This window comes from Myodes glareolus, chromosome 14 (genome assembly GCF_982192425.1).
Source record: "Myodes glareolus chromosome 14, mMyoGla1.1, whole genome shotgun sequence".
Lineage (NCBI taxonomy): Eukaryota > Metazoa > Chordata > Mammalia > Rodentia > Cricetidae > Myodes > Myodes glareolus.
The window spans coordinates 64,021,181-64,029,789 of NC_142039.1; the positions used below are offsets into that span (position 1 = coordinate 64,021,181).

An 8,609-nucleotide genomic window follows, 5' to 3' on the forward strand; every position below is an offset into this window, starting at 1 on the left:
TGCAGTCAGAAGCAGTATTTCCATGCGCTGCACTGAGACACTTCCTGGAGGAGACCTCACGACTCTGAGAAAACTGTGTGTCCTGATTTTTTTCTTCCAGTGAGTATCATGACGGATACGACTTACAAATTGCAGCGTATGCTTGTGATAAAAAGCAGATTCCGTTTTCGCTGTGATTGCTTCTAGGTCTCCATAGCCGGTGTCTGGAGAAACCACATAAACCCTCCTCCTCGCCTTGATGCATCACTGGCCCGGGGAAGAGACTGGTGGAAAGAAATTTGGTGGGTAGGAGAGGGTCTTGCAGAGGAGACCGGTCCTGTCTGACTGAGTGGCAAGAAGGGGAGGCAAGCTGGAGAGCAACAAGTCAGCAAAGACAGGGAGTCTAACTTGTTCCCACGGCCTGGCGCCAGACCTCCCTCTCACTGCAACGTCAACAGTTTTTGGTAAGGAGCGCACCTTCCTCTACACAGTTTGTGCCGTCTGACTTAAATGGACCCCACTCCCACTCTCAAGTCTCGTCCTCTGATACTGACCAGAATCGTGGAGAATTCATTCCTTGAGAATAAAAACAACCCTCCATCCCACTTCTGGTTCGGGAGGAAGTTCCAGTTCATCTCTGAAGCTCACACCTGGAGCTTGCACTGAAAAGAGTGGAGAGAGAAGCACTCAGTGACACAATGAACAGCTAGAGGTGACAAAGGCACAGGAGGTGACGGGAGCAAAGGGGAAACAGCTATGGAACTGCAAGAATAGGTAAACCATTCACCAAATGACTTAAAGTTTTCTAGTGGATGACCGCAATAGTGTGACCTGTAATCCCTGCTTTTGAGAAGTGGAGGCAGGAGGATTCAGAGTTCAAGGCCAGCCTCAACTACACAATGAGAGCCTTCCTTAAGAGAGAAATGAGACAGTCGAGTTTTTTTCCCTCACAGAAGACAAACCCACTGAGTTCAAATCAATAGCAGAGCAGGTAAGGATGGGTTGGGCCACCTCTCACAGTGATGCCTAAGTCAAAAGTGTCTCTCATCAGAGGGCAGTAGTATAGACTGCTGTGCACTCCCAACTTTATATGTTGGGGCCCTAACTTTACGTGCGATGGTATTTGGAGAGGGGTCCCGTGGAAGTCATGAGGGCAGAGCCCTATGGTGAGATTAAATGTCCTTAAGAGAACACTCATCATCCTGACATCTCTCTGGCATGTAAGGACACGGCCGAAGGCGGCAGCTCCTCAGAGCCTGGCCGTGTCAACACCCTGAGTACAGGACCAGAGCTATGAGAAACACCTGGTTAAGCCGACAAGCCCGCGGTGCTTTGTTGCAGCAGTATATGCTGACCATATATGGTAGGATACGCTGAGGATTGCAACACAGGTAGCAAAGTGATTGGATTTGCTTAACCCCTCCAGGTCCTGCTTCTATCCCCAGCACTGTTTAGCGGTGCTTTCCATGTTTACACTAGAAAGAGATGGCAGGGAAAGGGGAGGAGACGAGGAAGGACGGGACCTGACGAAGGGAGATGAGATCTTCCCGGTGACACCGAAAAGCCATGCAGGGCGGAGGACACAAGTAAGTGGCAGACATCTGCTGACGTGTGACAGGCCTGGGGCTGGATCTCAGCACTGCAAAACCAGAAGGCGTGGAAGAAGAAAGAAGACCACACTGATAGGGAAAAGAAAGAAAATCTAGAGTTCAGCTGACGGTAATGCTGCGATTCATTTTGGCAAGTGGGCCATTGTTTTGTGCATTCACTTTGGAGAAGCCATGAGAGGTATAGGAACTGCACACTGTCTTTCCATTCATTTTTCAATGTTTTACTTATTGGGAGAGGGGATGCCACAGTACGTGTGTGCAAGCAAGAGGATTGGCTATAAGAGTTTGTTCTCTCTCTCCTCCATGTGGGCTCCAGGAAATCGAACTCAGGGTGTCAGGCTTAGCAGTAAATGCCTTCACCTGCTGAGCTGAGTCATCTTGACAGCCCTACTCTACGTTTTTTTGTAAATCTAAAACAATCCTAAAATAAAATGTTTGCTTACAAAAACAAAGCATGCATTGTTTATAACTCCTTTCAGAGTTAATAATTAAAACCATGAAGTAAGGACCAGAGAGATATCTCCAGGGTTAAGAGCACATAACCATGAGGGTCATATTTTGAATTCCAACACCCAGGTAACAAGCTGGGTGTACCCTGTGAATGACTGTAAGCTCAGTTCCTGAGCAGGGAAGAGGCAAGAGGACCACCAGGGCTTAATGGCTTTCACACTACCTAAAATGTGAGCCCTGGGTTCAAGGAGTCTGTCTTAGAGGAACAGGCAAAAACTGTTAGAAGAGACACCAGAAACCTGCACTTCCAGCCTCAGCATGCACATGCATATACATACAATGTACATATATTCACACAGATCAGTAAATTAAGTACAGATAAAATCTTTAAACGTAGTGACCTATCTTTTCTTATATGTCAAGGAGACAAAATTAAATTTTTTTTTCTTGCAGTACTATAGATTGAACCCAGAACTTCACTCATGATAGGCAAGTGCTCTTACCACCAACCTACAGCCAAGCCCATGAAAACCATCTTCTACAGAGCTTTTTACCATATATGGCAGAGAGAGACAACACACTTTCACATGGTCTGATTGAGGATGGAGAATGGTACCATTGGAGGTCATTTGGAAATACTAAAACTAATGAAACTGGGGTTGGAGAGATGGGTGAAGACCACTTCCTGTTCTTGCTGAGGATCTGGGTTATCTTCCCAGTATCCCTATCCGATGGCTCACAACCACTTGTAATTCTAGCTTTACTGGATCTGATGTACCCTTCTGGCCCCTGAGGGTACCTTGCACACAGGTGGTGCATATATGCATACATAGAACATGTTTTAACTATGTTAACAAGCTGATGATGCTTATCTCAACAGATTTATACCTTTCACACTTAGAAATGCATTCTATAAAATTCCTGATTGTTCAGAGATATGAAACGGGTATTCGGACAGAAATGGGATGCTGGAAAGAGGACTTGACTCCCAGTTTAGGGCACTTCAGTGCAGCATCAGGCAGTCATTAATCCATCCGAGTGTGAGACCCAGAGCAAGGATTGACACGCAGTATTCTTCCAGATCCACATTGAGCTTCATAATCACTGATTACAATACAGTCAGGAAACCCTTAAAGCTCTCGGGGGGAAAAAAATCAGTGTCTTAGTCAGGGTTACTATTGCTGTGATGAAACACCATGACCAAAAACATTTGAGTTGAAAGGGATTATGATTCCACATCACAGTGCATCGTCAAAGGAAGTCAGGACAGGAACTCAAATCGGGCAGAAACCTGGAGGCAGGAACTGATACAGAGGCCGTGGTGGAAGGTTGTTTACTGGTTTGCACCACATGCTTTGCTCAGCCTGCTTTCTGACAGAACTCAAGACCACCACACCAGGGATGGCCCCACCCAAAGAAGGCTGAACCCTCCACATCAATCAGTAATTAAGAAAATGTTCTACAAGCTTGCTTGATGTGGGGAGTCCTTCTGCATATGTTACTTTTATTGGTTGATGAATAAAGCTGTTTGGACCAATGGCTTAGCAGAGCAAAGTCAGGCAAAAAATCCAAACAGAGATAGAGAGAATAGGCAGAGTCATGGAGATGCCATGTAGTTGCCAAAGGAAAAGGATATGCCAGAACCTTACCAGTAGGCCACAGCCTCATGGCAATACACAGATTAATAGAATAGGTTAATTTAAGATGTAATAGTTAATTTTAAAAAAGCCTGAGCTAATAGGCCAAATAGTGTTGTAATTAATATAGTTTCTGTGTCATTATTCGGATCTGGGAAGCTGGGAAACGAACAAGTAGTCCGCTTACTCTTGTTTACCCCTCCATCTTATGGAGGCGATTTCTCAACTGAGGCTCCCTCAACACTGATGCTCTAGGCTGTGTCTGATTGACATAAAACTAGCAGCACAGTGAGTTCTGACTTGAAAGATGCCAAAGGCTATGGTTAAATAAAACAAATGAGAGAAATAAAGTGTATGACTTTGGGTGTGTGTGAGTACATGTGCACCTGTGCACACATTTAGAATGAGAGAGGAAGTCCAGTTTCCTTTGTCTTCAGTCCTCCCTAGAACACATGCTCGAATCTCCTCCCTTCTCATTTTACAGTGTTGAGGATCTAATCCAGAGCCATAGACACTAGGTAAATGTTCTACCTCTGAGTTATACCCACAAACCTATGTACCATACCTGTAATAAAGTTTTGTAAGTTGGGTGTGGTGACCCACGTTGGCAACACACTTTGGAGAAAGGAAGTGGGCAGATCAGGAGTTCAAGATCATTCTCAGTTGCCCAGCAACCCTGAGGCCAGTCTGGGCTGCAGGAGACACCTTATCAAGAAGGGAAGAACAGGAAACAGAGGAGAGAATCCACAGATGGGAGATCTATGGCTAGAATGTTTATTTCCTGCAAACTCATGTATAAATTTAGTAGCCACTGTAACTGGATTAAAAGATGAACCTTTATGAACTTATTAGGCATTGAGGGCTCTGCAGCCATTACGAACAATAGAAAGATACATAAAACTAAAAGGGGAAGTATCAGAAGTTCAAGCTCATTAATAGCTACACAGAGAATTCATAGTCAGCCAAAAATACATTAACTCCTACTATCACCACCACCACCACACACACATACACACAAAAAAGAAAATATATGCATACAACCACTTGGATCAAAAATTATAACATAGGGACCTTCAAGGGAGTAGATCTAAGCCAACACCCCGGTGGGTCTGGGCGAGAGTCTAGGACCTCCCAGGAACTAGGCTGGAACCAGGACCTCTGTCAGCCTGGGCCTGAGTGAACTTGGGTCCTCCAAGGGAATAGGCAGGAACCAGAGATCTCGGTGGGGCCAGGCACGAGTCTGGGACCTGAGAGAGAATAGGCCTGAGCCAGGTCCTTTGTGAGTTCGGGCATTGGTCTGGGACATCAAAGGGAATAGGCAGGAACCTACAACCCCTGCGGGTCTGAGCTCGAGCCTGAGACCTCTGAGGAAGTAAACAGGTTCTCTGCGGTTCAGGCACACTAGAGCCTGGAACCTCCGAGGCAGTAAACGAGAATCAGACACCTTTCCAGGTCCAACTCCAACCCAGGGACTTCTGCACTCACAGGTGGTTTTTAAACATAAAGCAAAGAGAGCCAGCCTACAAACCACAATCCCAGAGAATTTAAATAGCAATGCGGACACTAAGACTTACATAGATCTAATCTACATGGGAAGTAGAAAGTATAAAAAGACTATTGTTCTTTAAAAAGAATATGATGATGGGATGCCCCGGGCGGCTCGCAGAGCAGCTTCTAGTCCGACAAGGATGGCTGTGGGTCCCTGCAAGATCTCCAGGGTGGCAGTGCCATGCGGCCGGGGGAGTCAGGCGGGTGGTTACGACGAATAAAAGGCTCACAGGACATAGTATTATTTAAAGAAGAGGGAGACATTTATTGCTTAAAGAAGAGGAAAACAGAGAGACATAAGAAAAACATAGAGAAGAACAAAGACACATGTACACACGACAAGGGACAAACACAAGAGAGAGAGAAAAGATGGCGATGGGGGAGGTCAGAAATGGCTGGGGGGGTGGGCGTGGCTAGCTCTTAAAGTGACCGCAAAGGAATAACATTCCCGGATCCTTTTTATAATAAAAAGTAGAAGGTTAGACATTACAGTTTGAAGGAATTGGGGCAGCGAATTCTCAAGGCTACTTCAGGCTGATTTGTGGGTGTCATCTTTGGAGGGGGATGAGGGAGATCCGAGAGAAGCTGGGTACTGGTCACATCCTGGCATAGATGGTCTCTGCTCCTGACAGGACAGGTGTCTGTGGCATGGAAATGTCTGGTGTCCCTTGTACCTGGTTAGGGTGTTGGCAGAACAGAGGACAAAGTTAAATTGAGAAAAAAAAAAAATTTTAGGACCAGGGAATTGAGGGGTTTGTATCTGACCTGTTTATGATGGGTTCTTTAATTTGGCTCCCTGGAACTTATAAGAAAAACAGAAGTTTTAGACATATACATTGTATTAAGAACTCCTTGGGTTTGTAAAAACAGAAATTATAATGAAAAGTACTTTTATTTGGTGTGACAACCTGGCAAAACCTCTCAGCTATCAGACTGTCAGAGATCTTTGAGAAGGATAAGATTTTACTTGAGTTACTGATTAAACAATGACAGAGAACTTACTTGGTTGGCACCCAGAGCTACTCTTTTGGGTCCTCCCTGGTCGCTGAAGGTTGCATTTGACCTTTGTTGTTTAGTGTAGAGCCTGTCCGGCTTTTGAAGACCCTGTGGACTAAGAAATCTTTAGGAAGACAGGCCTACCTTACCCTGGGTAGCTAGACTGTCGATTCCAGTGATTTTGTCCACGTTTGGAGGTCTCCAGTTTAGGTGAAAGACAGTTTTTGCCCAATGGTCAGCACTTGGCAGTCGAAGCAAACTGCAGGTGGACGTTGGTCTGTGACCGTATGTCTTCTGTCTTCTTGGAGGAAACAGAGTGCTTGCTAGGAGCCAACCTGTCTCTTTTTGTTATGAAAAAGTTTTTTTTAAATAATTAAACATTTAAATATCGCATTCCCTAGATCTCTGAGCAGTTGAGGGCTGATTATTAGGTATAGCTGCAGTATAGAATCTGTCTGAAAGGTTGGGTCTGAGTTTGAGTGTATTGACTCTTAATAGGTAAGATCCATATTTGTAAAAAGACAGACAGAAAGAAAAAAACTGTTTGTAACATTAAGATTAGTGGCAGAACTGACACTGGTAGAAAACAGCTTAAAAGTACACACCAGTTTATGATTTTGTAGTCTGAAACGAGATGAAATGAACAATCATTATACATAGAAAGATTGAACAGGAATTAGGCAAAGTGTATGTTTTTGATGGGCCCTATCAGAAAGCACATCACTATGCAAAACACCTGTAATCACAGTTAAGGAGAGGATTTCAGTGAACACCGAGGAGGGGGAGGGGAAAGCAGGACATACATAACAGTGGAAGAGCTTGGTCGCATGATCTGGCTCTCAGTGAATCTAGCAATAAAGTCACCTGACCCCAATGAACATGGCGGCGGACACGTGTTGTGGCTTGAATGGAAAAACTGCGGGAATTTTAAAAGCCGGGGGCCGCCTGGTTGTTATCCAGAGTCTGAATCGTGAAAAACCCATATAAACAGACAATTTAAGACATATTTAGGCTGGTACTACTTGCTTTCCCAGGTTAAGACCGTGAAAAACCTGCAAAAACCGTGGCATCTCGAGCCTACGGGGAATGGCTCCCCATTTAGGTGAGATGCAAATGAATCGACCACCCAGGACATGTAGGTGAGCATCCCCAATCCACATGTGGGGTGGTATAGGCCGAACCGGATCAGCCTTTTCGTCTGTGAGAAAGATGAGAAAGAAGAAAAGAATGAAATAAGAGAGGAAGGAGACTGGAGGCCCCAGGCCTCCAGGTGAGGGAATGCACGGGCTTAACAGGATGCAAGCCATAATGAATGCCAGCAACGGGGTGGAGAAGTACCCCCCGAGCCCAGAAACACCGGGGAGGACTGGTCAATCCCGGGTTAAAAAGGCTCAGATAAGCTGGCTGGAGTGAGGAAACTTACAATTAGAAGCCGGTGTTGTTTGTAGGAATGAGTCCAGGCAGTTGGCGGTGTTGAGGAAGGCCCTCGGTCCTGATTCAATCCCGGAAATTGGAGCTCAGAGTCCCGGACAAAAGTTGAAGCTGGGACCCTGGCCCTTGGCAGGTGAATCTCTAGAGTCTGCGGCACCAAATATTGTTCTTTAAAAATAATATGATGATGGGATGCCCCGGGAGGCTCGCGGAGCAGCTTCTAGTCCGACAAGGATGGCTGTGGGTCCCTGCAAGATCTCCAGGGTGGCAGTGCCATGCGACCGGGGGGAGTCAGGCGGGTGGTTACGGCGGATAAAAGGCTCACAGGACATAGTATTATTTAAAGAAGAGGGAGACATTTATTGCTTAAAGAAGAGGAAAACAGAGAGACATAAGAAAAACATAGAGAAGAACAAAGACACATGTACACACGACAAGGGACAAACACAAGAGAGAGAGAAAAGATGGCGATGGGGGAGGTCAGAAATGGCTGGGGGGTGGGCGTGGCTAGCTCTTAAAGTGACCGCAAAGGAATAACAAAGACAAGACCTCCTGAGTAAATTGAGAGCATGGGGACCTTGGGGGAGGGTTGAAGAAGGGAAGGGAGAGGCAGGGAGGGGAGCAGAGAAAAATGTAGCACTCAATAAATATCAATAAAATAAAAAAGAAAAAATATTCAGCTACAATAAAAAAATTATAACACAAATATATAGTCAATCAAATTTTTTTTGTTTTTCAAGACAGGGTTTCTCTTGTAGCACTGGCTGTCCTGGAACTCTGCTCTGTAGACCAGGCTGGCCTTGAACTCACAAAGATCTGCCTGCCTCTGCCTCCTGAGTTCTGAGATTAAGGTATGCACCACCACTGCCTGATGAACCAAATATTTCTATATGCTACAATCTATCTAGAAGGACCCACCATGTGTTGGCACTGTTTTATGTCCTAGTTGTAAATGAGG

The 8,609-nt window shown here is 45.3% G+C and overlaps 1 protein-coding gene across 4 annotated transcripts in view; it reads right to left on the minus strand.

Moving 5' to 3' along the window:
- Ippk (inositol-pentakisphosphate 2-kinase) overlaps positions 1 to 8,262 on the minus strand; it is a 59,752-nt gene extending 51,490 nt beyond the window's left edge. For 2 of the 4 annotated variants that reach the window (XM_085699456.2, XM_087896573.1), the window contains exons 1-3: positions 7,644 to 8,262; positions 534 to 641; positions 127 to 263 (exon numbers count right to left, since the gene is read on the minus strand). The gene's annotated coding sequence lies outside the window, so the exon portion shown is untranslated. The remainder of the gene's footprint in view (positions 1 to 126; positions 264 to 533; positions 642 to 7,643) is intronic. The other 2 variants (XM_085699457.2, XM_085699458.2) reach the window with 2 other exon arrangements.
- Positions 8,263 to 8,609: the final 347 nt, after the last annotated feature.